The sequence below is a fragment of the Macaca nemestrina genome, chromosome 10, assembly GCF_043159975.1.
Source record: "Macaca nemestrina isolate mMacNem1 chromosome 10, mMacNem.hap1, whole genome shotgun sequence".
NCBI lineage: Eukaryota > Metazoa > Chordata > Mammalia > Primates > Cercopithecidae > Macaca > Macaca nemestrina.
In genome coordinates this window covers 49448049-49461657 of record NC_092134.1, presented here as the reverse complement: position 1 = coordinate 49461657, position 13609 = coordinate 49448049, and the positions used below count along the sequence as shown (strand labels likewise).

General features: G+C 33.8%; 1 long non-coding RNA gene across 1 annotated transcript in view; it reads left to right on the top strand.

Moving 5' to 3' along the window:
* The window catches only part of LOC139356539 (uncharacterized), a 28329-nt gene extending 15079 nt beyond the window's left edge, over positions 1-13250 (top strand). The window contains exon 3 of the long non-coding RNA XR_011608536.1: positions 12887-13250. This is a non-coding gene — a long non-coding RNA (uncharacterized lncRNA). The remainder of the gene's footprint in view (positions 1-12886) is intronic.
* The last annotated feature ends 359 nt before the right edge of the window (positions 13251-13609 follow it).

Sequence of the window (13609 nt, the reverse complement as noted above, 5' to 3'; positions counted from 1 at the left end):
AGTATCTTCAGCCAATTGATAGACTATTCTTCAGGTTTTATGAGTGTTTGGAAAGCATTTTTAATGACAAAGAAATATTAAGATATGAGAGAAAATATTAGTGTTAGCTATCACATTTCCATATGGTAATTATTGTGCTAATAATTGTATACACACATATACACACATAATATATTTTACTCTCACAGTTTTACAAGCAAGAAATGGATAGTTTAGTTAGTAACTTAAGGCTTCTCAGCTCTTAGAATGCAACCATGTTTCAACCCCAGGCAGTGGGACCCCCCTAAGCCCCATTTGTTCTACTCAACTTCTTTCCCTACCACTCCACTGCCAATAAAAGCAAACTACAAAGTTGTTTTTCTCCTCTATCATCTAATCCCATCATGTAATATTTCTACTAAAGAGAATACCCGGAAAAACACATTCAAATACCAATAATATAGCCTATGTGTGGTTATCACAAGTACTTATTTTATCTTGTGCTTAATTTTTCCTTTTCAATTCTCTAAAAAGAGGAAAACAATAAAGATGAAGTTAAAAAATGCAAAACATTTCCACCAGCAAAAGACTAATAGCCAAGAAAATATTTGCTATACAATAAGTTTTGAAGTCCAGATGTATTAATCTACAATGTAAATATTGGCAGAGTACTTATGTTAACATTAAAAATATTTCCGGCCGGACGCGGTGGCTCACGCCTGTAATCCCAGCACTTTGGGAGACCGAGGCGGGCGGATCACGAGGTCAGGAGATCCAGACCATCCTGATTAACACGGTGAAACCCTGTCTCTACTAAAAAATACAAAAACAAATTAGCCGGGCGTGGTGGCGAGAGCCTGTAGTCCCAGCTAATCGGGAGGCTGAGGCAGGAGAATGGTGTGAACCCGGGAGGCAGAGTTTGCAGTGAGCCGAGATCACGCCACTGCACTCCAGCCTGGGCAACAGAACGAGACTCCGACTCAAAAAAAAAAAAAAAAAAAAAAAAAATTCCAAGCATCATCTGCTGAACTATCAAAGAAAAAAGGATAGTCTAATAGGTGAAGAGCAGGCAAACATGCATTCTGAAGTTAGCAGATTTCCTAAGTAAAAAATTTTGTATAAGTTAAACCTCAGGGAAAACAAACTAGGGACATATATAAACTGGCCTTCTGACAGGGTAATGTAAAAGTGTATGTGAGTGTTTTTCTTTTACATTTATTGTTTTGTTGTGGTGTCTTTACTGTTTTAAATGCAAAAGAAAAATAAATGAATCAGAATGAAAACATTTCACATTTGCTAAAATTCTAGAAAATTGCAGCACATTTAAAATAACAGGAACGTATAGAAATGAAAGCTCTATGGAAACAAATTACCAATTATATAACTAATTTGAACTTTTTTATCACTGAAATGTTTAAACCTTTTCTCAAATGTTTCATTCCAAAAAAGATTTTAACTTAAAATGTGCATATGATATCCAGTAGAGAATAATAACTGTATAGATTTTTTCTGGATCAAAAATCCTAGGTTTTTTCATGAGACATTTGCATCTCTGGAGCCATTTAACAGAGGCCACATACAGGACAATTGTAATTTTCTTTTAGGGAGACAAAAATGATTTTATTACATAAATAATAGATGTAAGTTACATACATTCAGGTGTGATCAGGAAGCACCAGGCACCCGTTAATGATAGAAACATGTCTACATTTATTTTTAAAATTATTTACATGACCAGGAGAATTCTGCATATGGCAACAAATAATGAAAATCAGAGAGTAATGGGTTCCTATTAGATGTAAATCTCAAAAATCCTAACTGATAAAGATTGAAAATTAAAGGGGGGAAAAAAAAAACTGGGGAAATAAGCATATAGTACTCTCCAGAATTTATTCCCATGCTCCAAAGGATTTACCTATACTGACAATGAATAAATAAATTACAAATAAGAGAAGAAAAATTATGTTTTTTAAACAATATAAAATCCACTAACTCAGAAATTATGAATATGGACACGTAATATGAGCAACTTATATGTGGCAATAAAGCACTACAATTTTTCCCAAATAATATAAGTTTAATTATAAAGAATATATATATATATTTCTTCCCACAATCATTAATTTTACATATGAAAGAAGGGAAAAAATTATTAAATTCTGTAGCACCCTGTAATTGCTCTTTGGCTGTAAGCTTAAATGCAATTTTTCATTCAGTTCTAATTCTTAATATCATTTTTTCAACACAAAAAGCTGCTGAGTGATAGTCTTGAAATGCTTAACTTGATTTTGTGTGTTCATTTATGTTGCTAATAGTTTTTCCTGCTGTGACTTCTCAAATCCAAGTGTCTTTTTATCATGCCAAGAAACATTTTATGTTATCTTTTCATTGCTGGAAACTCATTCTTCGTGGAGAGTTTCCATGTCTTATGCCTTAATCCCTTTGGTTTGTCTTATTTCTTTCTCTTCCACACAAATATATCACACTACATTGGGTTTTTCCAACAGATCAAAGCAGATTCTATTTTTGCTTCATATGATGATTTCACATGCTACTTTTATTATTTCTTGCCTTAGAATTATTTTTGATATTTCAATTCCTCACAAACTGGTGACAATTGAAAATATTCTTGCTCTTTATCAGTTTCATTTTATATGGTCTGAAATCCCCAAGTTGGTCTTTTAATTAATGGAATATCATGAATCCATGTTATAGTGTTTTACTAAACATATTCCATATATCAGTTACTTCTTCTGTACTCCTTTCTTTGTCTATTGTTCATTCATTGAGTATATACTATGTAGCCAGTTCTTTGCTAAGGAGTTTAAATGTTAACAAACATATCATACAAAGCTTATAAAATTGAAAGAAGAGTTAGTATATAGAAGGCAGAAAATATCACATTATGTGTGTGTGTGTGTGTGTGTGTGTGTGTGTGTGTGTGTGTGTGTGTGTGGTGGGTGACAGTGGAGGGAATGTGATTTTAAGCAGACCGCCCAGCATAAGCTGGAACCGTGTCTAGGAAACATATGTAGTTTGGTGTGGCTGGAGTGTAGGATGCAAATTGTTTCAACGAATACTGAGTAGCACCTTATGCTGTCTTTCAGGCAAAGTTAAATAGAAAAATGTACTTCTTACACATATAATTTACCGCAATCAGACCAGTCTAGCAGATCCAAAAAGCAGCTTGGATCTATGATAAGTGCATTTACAAATTATGTGCCTAATGAGGTGTTCATCTTGATCAGTTAATGTTTATTTCCCCCTAACGTTCAAATATTTCCTCAACTGTTTTATCAGTGATATAACAAAGGTTCAACTTGTCAATTGCATGGAAGCATTCAATAGAATGAAATATATTTGACATTGTATACATTCTGTATTTATTAATTGGAAGACTTAATATTGCTTATATGTCCATATTACTCAAGCAACCTATAGATTCAATGCTGTTCCTATCAAAATTCAAATGGCACTTTTTACAGAAAGAGAAAAAAAAAAAACTAAAATTCACAAGGAATTCCAAAAGATTCAGAATAGGCAAAGTAATCTTGAAAAAGAACAAAGCTTGAGGCATCACACTGCCTGATTCCAAATTATATTACAAAGCAACTGTAAAACAGTATGGTATTGGCATAAATACATACATATAGAATAAAGGAACAGATCAGAGTCCAGAAAAAAATTCATGCATATACAGTCAACTGATCTTAAGAAGGGGGCTAGGAATACATAAAGGGAATATAATAGTTTCTTCAAAAAATAGTGGTAAGAAAACTGGATTTCTACATGCTAAAAAAATGAAATGGGATCTCTACCTTATACCATACACAAAAATAAAACCATAATGAATTAAAGGTCAAGACTCCTAGAAGAAAAACATAGGGGAAAACTTTCTTGACATTGATCTTAGCAATGATTTTTTTTTTTTTTTGAAGCAAAGCAAAAACATACAAGTGGCATTACGTAAAACAAAAATGCTTTTGCATAGCAAAAAAGGAAAAAAAATCAACAGACTCAAAAGGCAACCCATGAAATGGGAGAAAATATTTGCAAATGATACATCTGATAAGTGGTTAATATCCAAAACTTACAGGGAACTCCTATAAATCAACAGTCAAAAAAAAAAAAAACTGAATAAAATTGAGCAAAACTTTGAGAAAACATGTTTTCAAGAAAACACACAAATGACTAATAGGTATAAGAAAAGGTGATCCGTGTCACTTATCATCAGGGAAATGCAAATCAAAACCGTGCTGAGATATTTCTGTCACTCCTATTAAGATGGTTGCTATATTAAAAAACAACAGCAACAAAGATAAGTGTTGGTGAGGATGTGGAGAAACTGGAATCATATACACTATTGGTGGAAATGTTAAATAGTGCAGGAGCTATGAAAAACAGAATGGAGGTTCCTCAAAAAACTAAAAATAGAATTTCCATTTGATTCAGCAATTCCACTTCTGAATATATATCCAAAATAATGGACTGCTGTATCTTGAAAGAATGTCTCCACTATTATGTTCATTGCATCATTATTCACAATGCCCAAGATATGGAAACAGCCCAAGTGTCCACTGACAATTGAATGAATAAAGAAAATGTCGTATATACATTCAGTGCAATATCATTCAGCCTTCAAAAGGAAAGAAAACTTGCCATTTATGACAACATGGATAAACTTGGAGGATATCATGCTAAGTAAAACAAGCCTGTTACAGAAGGACAAATATTCTATGATTCCACCTATATGAGTTATCTATAATAGTCCAACTTACAGAAGCAGCTAATAAAAATAGTGGCTGCCAAAGGCTGTGGGGATGGAAGAAATGGAAAGGATTTGTTCAATGGGTATAAAGTTTCAATTATGCTAGAAGAATAAGTTCTAGAGATCTATTGTATAACATACTGCCTATAGTAAAGAATACAATACTATGCACTTCAAAATTTGTTAAAATGATAGATTTCTTTCTTTCTTTCTTTCCTTTTTTTTTTTTTTTTTTGAGATGGAGTCTCACTTTGTCGCCCAGGCTGGAGTGCAGTGGTGCAATCAATCTCGGCTCACTGCAAGCTCCGCCTCCCGGGTTCACGCAATTCTCCGGCCTCAGCCTCCCGAGTAGCTGGGACTACAGGCGTCCGCCACCACGCCCAGCTAATTTTTTGCATTTTTAGTACAGACAGGGTTTCACCGTGTTAGTCAGGATGGTCTCGATCTCCTGACCTCGTGATCCGCCCGTCTCGGCCTCCCAAAGTGCTGGGATTACAGGCGTGAGCCACTGCGCCCGGCAAAATGATAGATTTCATGTTAAGTATTCTTGCCACAAAAACAACAAAACAACACACACACACACACACACACAAAAAAAAAAAAAACACAACAAGACACTAAAAACTCTGAGATGTGTTGGAAATGTATTTCCTTGATTGTAGTAATGGTATCCTGGATGTTTGCATATATCCAAACTTATCAAATTGTTTACGTTAAATATTCTTTATTTACGAATTATACCTCAATAAAGCTGTTTAAAAAATTACCAATTAAAATCAATCATTAGCAACTGCAATAACATTGCTGACAGTGGATCTCCCTGGTAAAAACATTTCAAAAAAATACAGTTTCCAGTGAAATCTGGGTAGCTTGTTTTTTGTACAAAGCAGAGGGGAGTCAGAGCTTGGTGATATGAGTAAGACATTGATTACAAATGATGTTGGCCTTTACCCAGGCTAAATGCCAAGTTCTCTTGGGGGCTCTCAATGTCGACTATATTTTGTTTTTAGCTAGAATTATAGGCTGATCTGAATATGGGCTGTTCTTTCCACATCATCTCCTGTCTTGAAGCATAGGTCTTCACTGAAAGAAGACTACAAATAGCATATTATCTTACATAATGGAAAGGGGGTAATGATTTGAAAATCCAGAAAGATAAAAGGAAGTGAAGTGTGAGATCCCTCACACACACGCATATTTAAATTTTATATTTTTACTTTTTTTGAATAACAAAAAGACTCAAAGAGAATCATGGGCAGAAAAGAGGGATGTACTTTAACTAAATATTTTTCAGATTTTTGAATGATTCAGCATTCCTGTGATTTTGTTGAAGGCAGTGGGTTATGTCTTAGCAATCTTTCCACATTTATAACTTGGAGCAGAGCCAGAATATGATAGGAATTCAGAATTTTTTTAAATTAATTGAACAAATTCAAACTATTTCCGCCCCTGAATCTACCTGCAATCTAAGTTTCCAATGTGGCATTGAACATTCTAGAACCTAAGCATAATTCCGCACATCTTTGTAAAGGCCATCAAGGTGCTAATGCTTGCATGTTGTGGTTTGAAGTTCTCTTCAGAGCAGGGCTAGTGGCCTGACCTCAGTAAAGCCAAATAGGTCCTGAGCTTTCTCCTTCAGTATCATGTGGCTTAACATAGCAATTGCAAGTTTGCTGTTGGAGTTGTTGATACGTTGAAAGCTTCCCATATAAGTCCCTATTTATGTGTTGGTATGAAGTTAGATATAACAGTAATTAAATATTGATGTAAATATTGAGGGTTCACTCACCAAGCCAGAAGACAATGAGAGGGTTTACCTAGAACTAGTAGAAGTCATTTCATCAATAGCATAACTGCAGTAGTAAGACCTTTATGACACATTTTTGTATGTGAGCCTAAAAGCAAATAATTTGTTTGAAATAACTTTGTAAATTATATCAAATAAAAATGGTACACTTTTTATATCTCACATTTTGGGGAGACCTAATTTCCTCCTCTTTTAAAAAATGGAAAGGATCTACTCTGATTTTTAATGTGGTGACATCCTTAATTATAGCAGAGAAAAAACATTCATTGTGAATGTTGATAGCTTAAACTGCAGTATGGTTTGGCTTATACTTTGAAAGTCTACAAAACTTATATGACTTTTGTATTCCTGCTCACTGGGATGATGCACTAATTTGATGGTGGTAGACTTGGTTAAATTAAAAATAATGGTATATGAAATTACTTTAAACACAAATAACTAAAATCTATAGCTCAGACATTAAAAATCAATTTAAATGTATAACTGAGTCTTTATTATACATATTTATATATGCATATCTCAAAACTCAAAACTAAAGAGAAGAACAAATCAAAGGTAATTAATCATATGCTGAAGCACAAGGCACTTCTAAGAGGTCATTTGTAAATCTCTTATTATCCATGGTTTCTGTTCATTTTTTGGTGTGTTTTACATTCTGTTGAAGTACAGCACAGGCATCAAAGAGTATAAATTATGAATGTACACACCAATTAATTTTCATAAAGTTAGCACATCTATTTAATCAGTTTCCATATGAAGAAATAGAACATTGAGTTATATCTAGCTTCTTCAGTCTCCCTTTTTATTACTACTTCACTCTTCTTCTAAGATAACACCTATCAGATTTCTGCTTTAGAAGGCATGGAAAGGTGAAAAACAAGGACTTAAATCTCCAATTTGATTAGTTCAGATTGGGAAGTTGAAATAGGTGACCCCACCCAAAGAAGTACTGCTGTTAGATGAAATAATAAGCTTGACAGAAACAAAATTCAATCCAAAAAGGAAAACTGTCTGTCTTGGTCTTGAATTGGGAAGAAGACTTCCCTGAATTTGATGTTATAAATAGCTATCATCAAGGTTCAAAACTTATTTCCATGTTACCTGAGCCTCCATAGCAAGCTATAACCAAGAAATGTTTCTCAAAAGTTATCAGGTGGTTTCCATCCTAGGGGAAACTGTAATTTCCAAATATGTCCTCACCAATATGTATCCATCTCATATCCTTTTCAAAGTCCCCTTCCTTGAACCCGGGTAGACCTCTGTAACTTTGTGTAATAAAGCATGTCAAATTATCCTATGTGATCTTTGAGGAGAGATCATAAAAGGCAATATACTCCACCTCTCTCTCTCTTAAGGCAAGTGTCTTTGGAACTCTGAACTGCAATATAAAAAATGTGAGTACTCTGAACCTTTCTTGGTGGAAAGGACGCAAACATACTGAGAGAGTGACATGAGAAGGCCCAGTTATTTCATTCTCTAGATATTTGAGTCTTGTAGACACCATGCATGAGAGTGAGGGAGCTGAACTTTCAGATAAGTCCAACTATTAAGCTGCTCAGGCAGCTGGTAAAAGTAATGCCTTTTTGAAGAAACATAAGGTCAGAGAAGGTGTCATGGCATTCCCATGAATCCTCAGATTCTTAAAGCCCAACATATTCTGTGCAGGACTAACTAGAGAAACTATATATTCAGAGTCAAGGAGAATAACTTCTTGGCAGATAGAGAAGAAAATCTGTATTGCCTACAAGAAATTATACTGGCAATTGACTTCTATGCAGCAATAGAGAGGGCAGAATAAAGGAGAATAATGTACTTAAAGTACTAAATAAATGTATCACATATACACAGTGAGTTGAGACTAGATATGATATTTAATATATAATATCCAAATTTACAGCTTAAAAAAGATTCAGAACAACCTTTACAGTACTTAATGCATACATTTAAAAGAAGAAAATGACTAAAAATAACAACCTTGGATTATAGTTTAGATACTGCAAATAAAATAGAATAAAATATGCAAAATTATAAGAAATGAAATGACAAAGAGAAGAGCAGGAATTAAAGAATTAGCCAACAAGCAAGTAGTGAGGATCAACAAATTGAAAGTAACATCTTTGAAAACTTGGAAAAATCTAGCAAACTCTCACAAGCATCATCAGGAAAAATCCTGAGAAAAAGGCACACATAAAATTACGCAGAATGACAAGAGGAGATAACTACAGACCCAGTTGGGAAGACAATGTGTAATACAAACGAGTGTTACAAAAGTATATATTGTAAGATTCAATTTAAACAAAGGTTAATAACTAGCAAAATTATAGAATGTATTTTTTAATTAAAATGATGAATATAAAAAAGAAAATGACAAACTGTAAATTTTAGGCAGTGAGGAAGGAAAAAGACGAAGAGAAGAACATTAAAATCAGTTCCCATATCAAGAAATAAAACATTATTTCTATGTTCTATTGAAATGATATTTGATAAATTTACAAGTATTCATAGTACATTTTATATTATATTATACTTATTCATTCTGCCTTATATATTAATATTACATAATTAGATTTTTAAAAGATAATTTTGTTAGAAGGTGAGAGTAATTGGGATAGCTAAGTGAATATATCTAACTATATGAATGTAACAGTTTCTCGTGAATTCAGAACACATTATACTTATCTTTGTAATTAGACACCTAGCTTAAGGGTAGATGAAAATATAACTGATAATATACTTATGATTAGATACATTGGCAAAAACAACTTGTATCTTGAATATTTTACCTATGCTTATTTCATCATTAAACTTATCTTCTCTATGAAAAATAATATTTAATTAAAACAAAAATGGTTTCTGGTTAAGAAATAAATCATATTTTATTGGAATGTTCATATAACAAATATTCCACAAATAGCAATTTAATAAAATAGAAAATAACCTTATTTTTAAAACACTATTATTTCTTCAATTAGTTTGCTCGGGCAATTTCCTACACACTTTCAGTGGGCATTTTTTATTTTTCTTACCTTATCTTCATGATCCAGAAATTTAAAACGTGTTATGACATGTTAAATAAATTGTCCAGGCCTTGAAATATTCAAATAATAGAAAATATGCCTTGGCAAAACACAGGCATGTTAGTCTTTGATTCTTTTAATGGTTTAGGCTAGTTTATGACTTTCTCTCAATAAAATCCATAAAATTAAAATGACCACGCAAGGGTTTATGAAGCGCCTCTGACCCAACATCATGAAGCCAGTGGTAGCAAAATTGTTCCCTGAATCTGCTAAAATACCTGGAGGCAACTATTTTACAATACATGGATAGAGAGGAGGCCTGGGAAATCCATTTTTGGGGAAAACTCTCACCTGGCAGTTATACACACACAAAGAAGTGTCAATGTCTACAAATTATATTTTAAACATTTTGAATTATATGTCAAATGACACCTTATTCATCATGCCTTAGAGAGAAATAAATGAGAAAGACCCTGGCAAAGTTAAAATATAATTATCACTGTTCATATAATCAGTAATACATATTGTCTCTAACAACAAGAAATGACCAATAAAGATTATTAGATCTCTAGACATCTTTAAAAATGATGTCTTCTCATCATTTTTCTTTCTTAAAAAATAAAAAATTTACCATCTGATGGATTTGACTTTAGAGGAATGGATTCGATATTCAGATTCTACTAAGAAAATTTTTTTCTCTAAGTACTCTGATCGATGTAATACTCTGTGCTAAATATTTGATGTAATATGTTGGAAACTTACATATATTGCTCAATATATATCAAAAAAAGGAACTAACATCTGTGGTCACAGAAGTCTTACAATCACTGGCTATGCATTCCACCTGTTGTGGAAAGCCAACGAGAGAATTGAGAAAAGGAGGCAATAAAATATAACAATTAATTAGTCCAGTTGCTGTATTTGAGTGATAGCTACAACCTAGCTTTTGAAATATTTTATTATGGTATGTTGTTTTGCTTAGAAAAACCCCACCCAGCAGTGGCTTAAACAAGTTTTTTTATTCCTTTTATCATATAACAAGAAGAGGTAAAGATGGTAATAGCTATAGCAGCTCAATAATCTAGTATTGCTATATCTGCAGTTCTCATGGGCTCTGCTCAAGATGCTAAGCTGACTGCCATGAACCCAGTAAAAAATATCTATATTTAAGGCAGGAAGAAAGAGAAAGGGTGGTTCAAGCTATTCCTGTCTTTTTCATAAGGAAGCAAAGTATTCTCATGAACATTCCTTGTAGATTTTCATATGTGTACATCTTAGTGTCCAAAACTGTTTCATGTTACTCTCTCTAAGGGCAATGAAGCCTGTAAGAATGAGACTTAACTTTCTAGATTCTATAGTTAGTAGATGGGAGAAGCAGAAGATTTCTGGGAATGGAAATTCAATTAGCTGACCACTAGAATCTGCCACAGTCATCAAAAACTTTATTCCATCATTCAATATATATTTGTTCAATGTCAAGTATGGTTCTATTTAAACAGCATATATACATATGTTAAATAGACTCCTTCATATGTATAAAATATGTTTATAAATACCAAAAAACTAAAAGCAACTTACGAAAAAAGGTGAATCACTTCAGATAAAAAAAAAATCAGAATACAAGTTTACAATGAAAATGTACCTTTTTTTTTTTTTTTTTTTTTTTTGAGACGGAGTCTTGCTCTGTCACCAGACTGACTGGAGTGCAGTGGCGCGATCTCAGCTCACTGCAACCTCCTGAGACATTCTCCTGTCTCAGCCTCCTCCAGGCACCCGCCACCACGCCCGGCTAATTTTTTTGTATTTTAGTAGAGACAGGGTTTCACCATGTTGGCCAGGATGTTTTCAATCTCCTGACCTCATGATCCGCCCGCCTCGGCCTCCCAAAGTGCTAGGATTACAGGTGTGAGCCACCGCGCCCGGCCGAAAATGTACTTTTAATAACTGCACCTGGATATTGCAGAAAATGTTATGAAAACAATTTTTGCACTTTAAATAGTGCCATACTATAATATGGAATTGTGTATTTATAGAAAGCTCATCAATATAAAGATGTTTCTGTAAGAAGATAAGGAAACTAATGTACCCATAATGCATATGACAAAGAGCTTAATACACCACATTAGACCTTTTATATACTTGTAAATTGATACTGCTATTCAATTTCTTTTTCTTAAAAAGGAAATAGCATAGACTTATCTTAGCGTACATGATGATAATACATTTTGTTCTGTGAGAAAATGTGGGGAAATGAAAAAGATAATTAAAGGGAATAATTTAATTGTGACATTATGTATGAGATCCTGAGATAAGTATTATGAAAGGAAGAGTATCATTTTATAATAACGAAACTGTTTATGTGGTAAATTTAAGACAAATTTTAATTATTTTGTTTAAGATATGTGATTTTTTTCAGTTCTGGTCTCATCAGGAATCACATAAGAAAAATTGAAGCAAATTCATTTCCGCTTTTGGAAACTGAGAAAAGCCAATTTTAGAAGTTCAGAAAATAAAAACACTGCCATAATGTGTTCCATCATATTTTTCTTTTCTTTCCTTTTTTTTTTTTTTTAAACGGAGTCTCACTCTGTTGTGTAGTGGCCTGAACTCAGTGGCTCACTGCAAACTCCGCCTCCCAGGTTCAGGCCTTCTCCTGCCTCAGCCTTCCGAGTAGCTGGGACTACAGGTGCCCACCACCATGCCGGGCTAATGTTTTTGTGTGTTTTTAGTAGAGACAGGGTTTCACCGAGTTCGCCAGGATGGTCTCGATCTACTGACCTCGTGATCCGCCTGCCTCAGCCTCCCAAAGTGCTGGGATTACAGGCATGAGCCACCGCGCCCGGCTAATTGTTTTTTTTTGTTGTTGTTGTTGTTGTTGTTTTTGCTTTGTTTTAAATATGTGCTTTGAATGTCTAAACAATGTATATTTGTGTCACTTTGTTATTAATTTTATCTCCCAACCATCTCTATGGGATCAGTTCAGAAATGAACTATTTTCCTGGCTAGAGCTACATTTGTTCTATACAAGAGCAACTAATTGCTACAACACTTGTTGAACATCATTTCCTTTTCATGCTCACATTCTACTGAACCATTCCCAATATCAGGAGGAGAGAAGATTATGACAGGAATTTACCTGTTTAGATTGTAACCACCATCTTTGTTTCTCCTTAAAACAAATTTGTTTACTTTCATTATCAAAATAACTTCCCATTATCTATTTGGCATTTGTCTTTGTGTTTGCTTTGCTATAAAAGAATATTTGAAGCTGGTGGTTGTCAAAGAAAGACATTTATTTGGCTTATGGTTTTACAGGCTATACAGGAAGCGTGGCACCAGCATCTGCTTTTGGTGAGGACTTCTGGAAGTTTCCACTCATGGCAGAAGGGAGACGGGAGCAGGCATCACGTGATGAGAGAGAAAGAAAGAGAGGAGGAGGTGCCAGGTTCTCTTTTTTTTTTAACAATCAGATCTGGACCCAGGAACTCAGAGCAGTAAGTCCCTCATTACCCCTTCCACCAGGCCTGCCTTCAACCCTAGGGATCAAATTTCAACATGAGATTTGGAAGGGCCAAATATCCAAACTCTATTAGCCTATCAGTAGCCCCTTATTCTTCTAAGAGTAAGTATATTCCTGTATTAAAATCTATAATATAACGCTGAGTGATAAGCTCTTAAAGTAAAAGTAAAAATAAAGAGGTGAAATTAATGTTAATGGTATATTTTATTTAACCAATATTCCAAAATATTATAATTTCAATAGGTATTTAATGTATTAATAACTAATGAGATATTTTATTTTCTTTTTTCTACTAAGATCTCAAAATTCAGACTTTATACCATACTGCAATTCAGACTAGTTGCATTTCAAGTAGCCCATAGCCAAATGTGCCTAGTGGCTACGGCCTTAGTACAACCCTTGTGTATCTCTGATGTAGCAAATATTGTTTCAATTGACTAAAGCAACACATGTCTGTTAACAATCAGACATGGTACCGGGTTAAAATAATTTTGTATAATTCAAGCTACTTGAGAAAT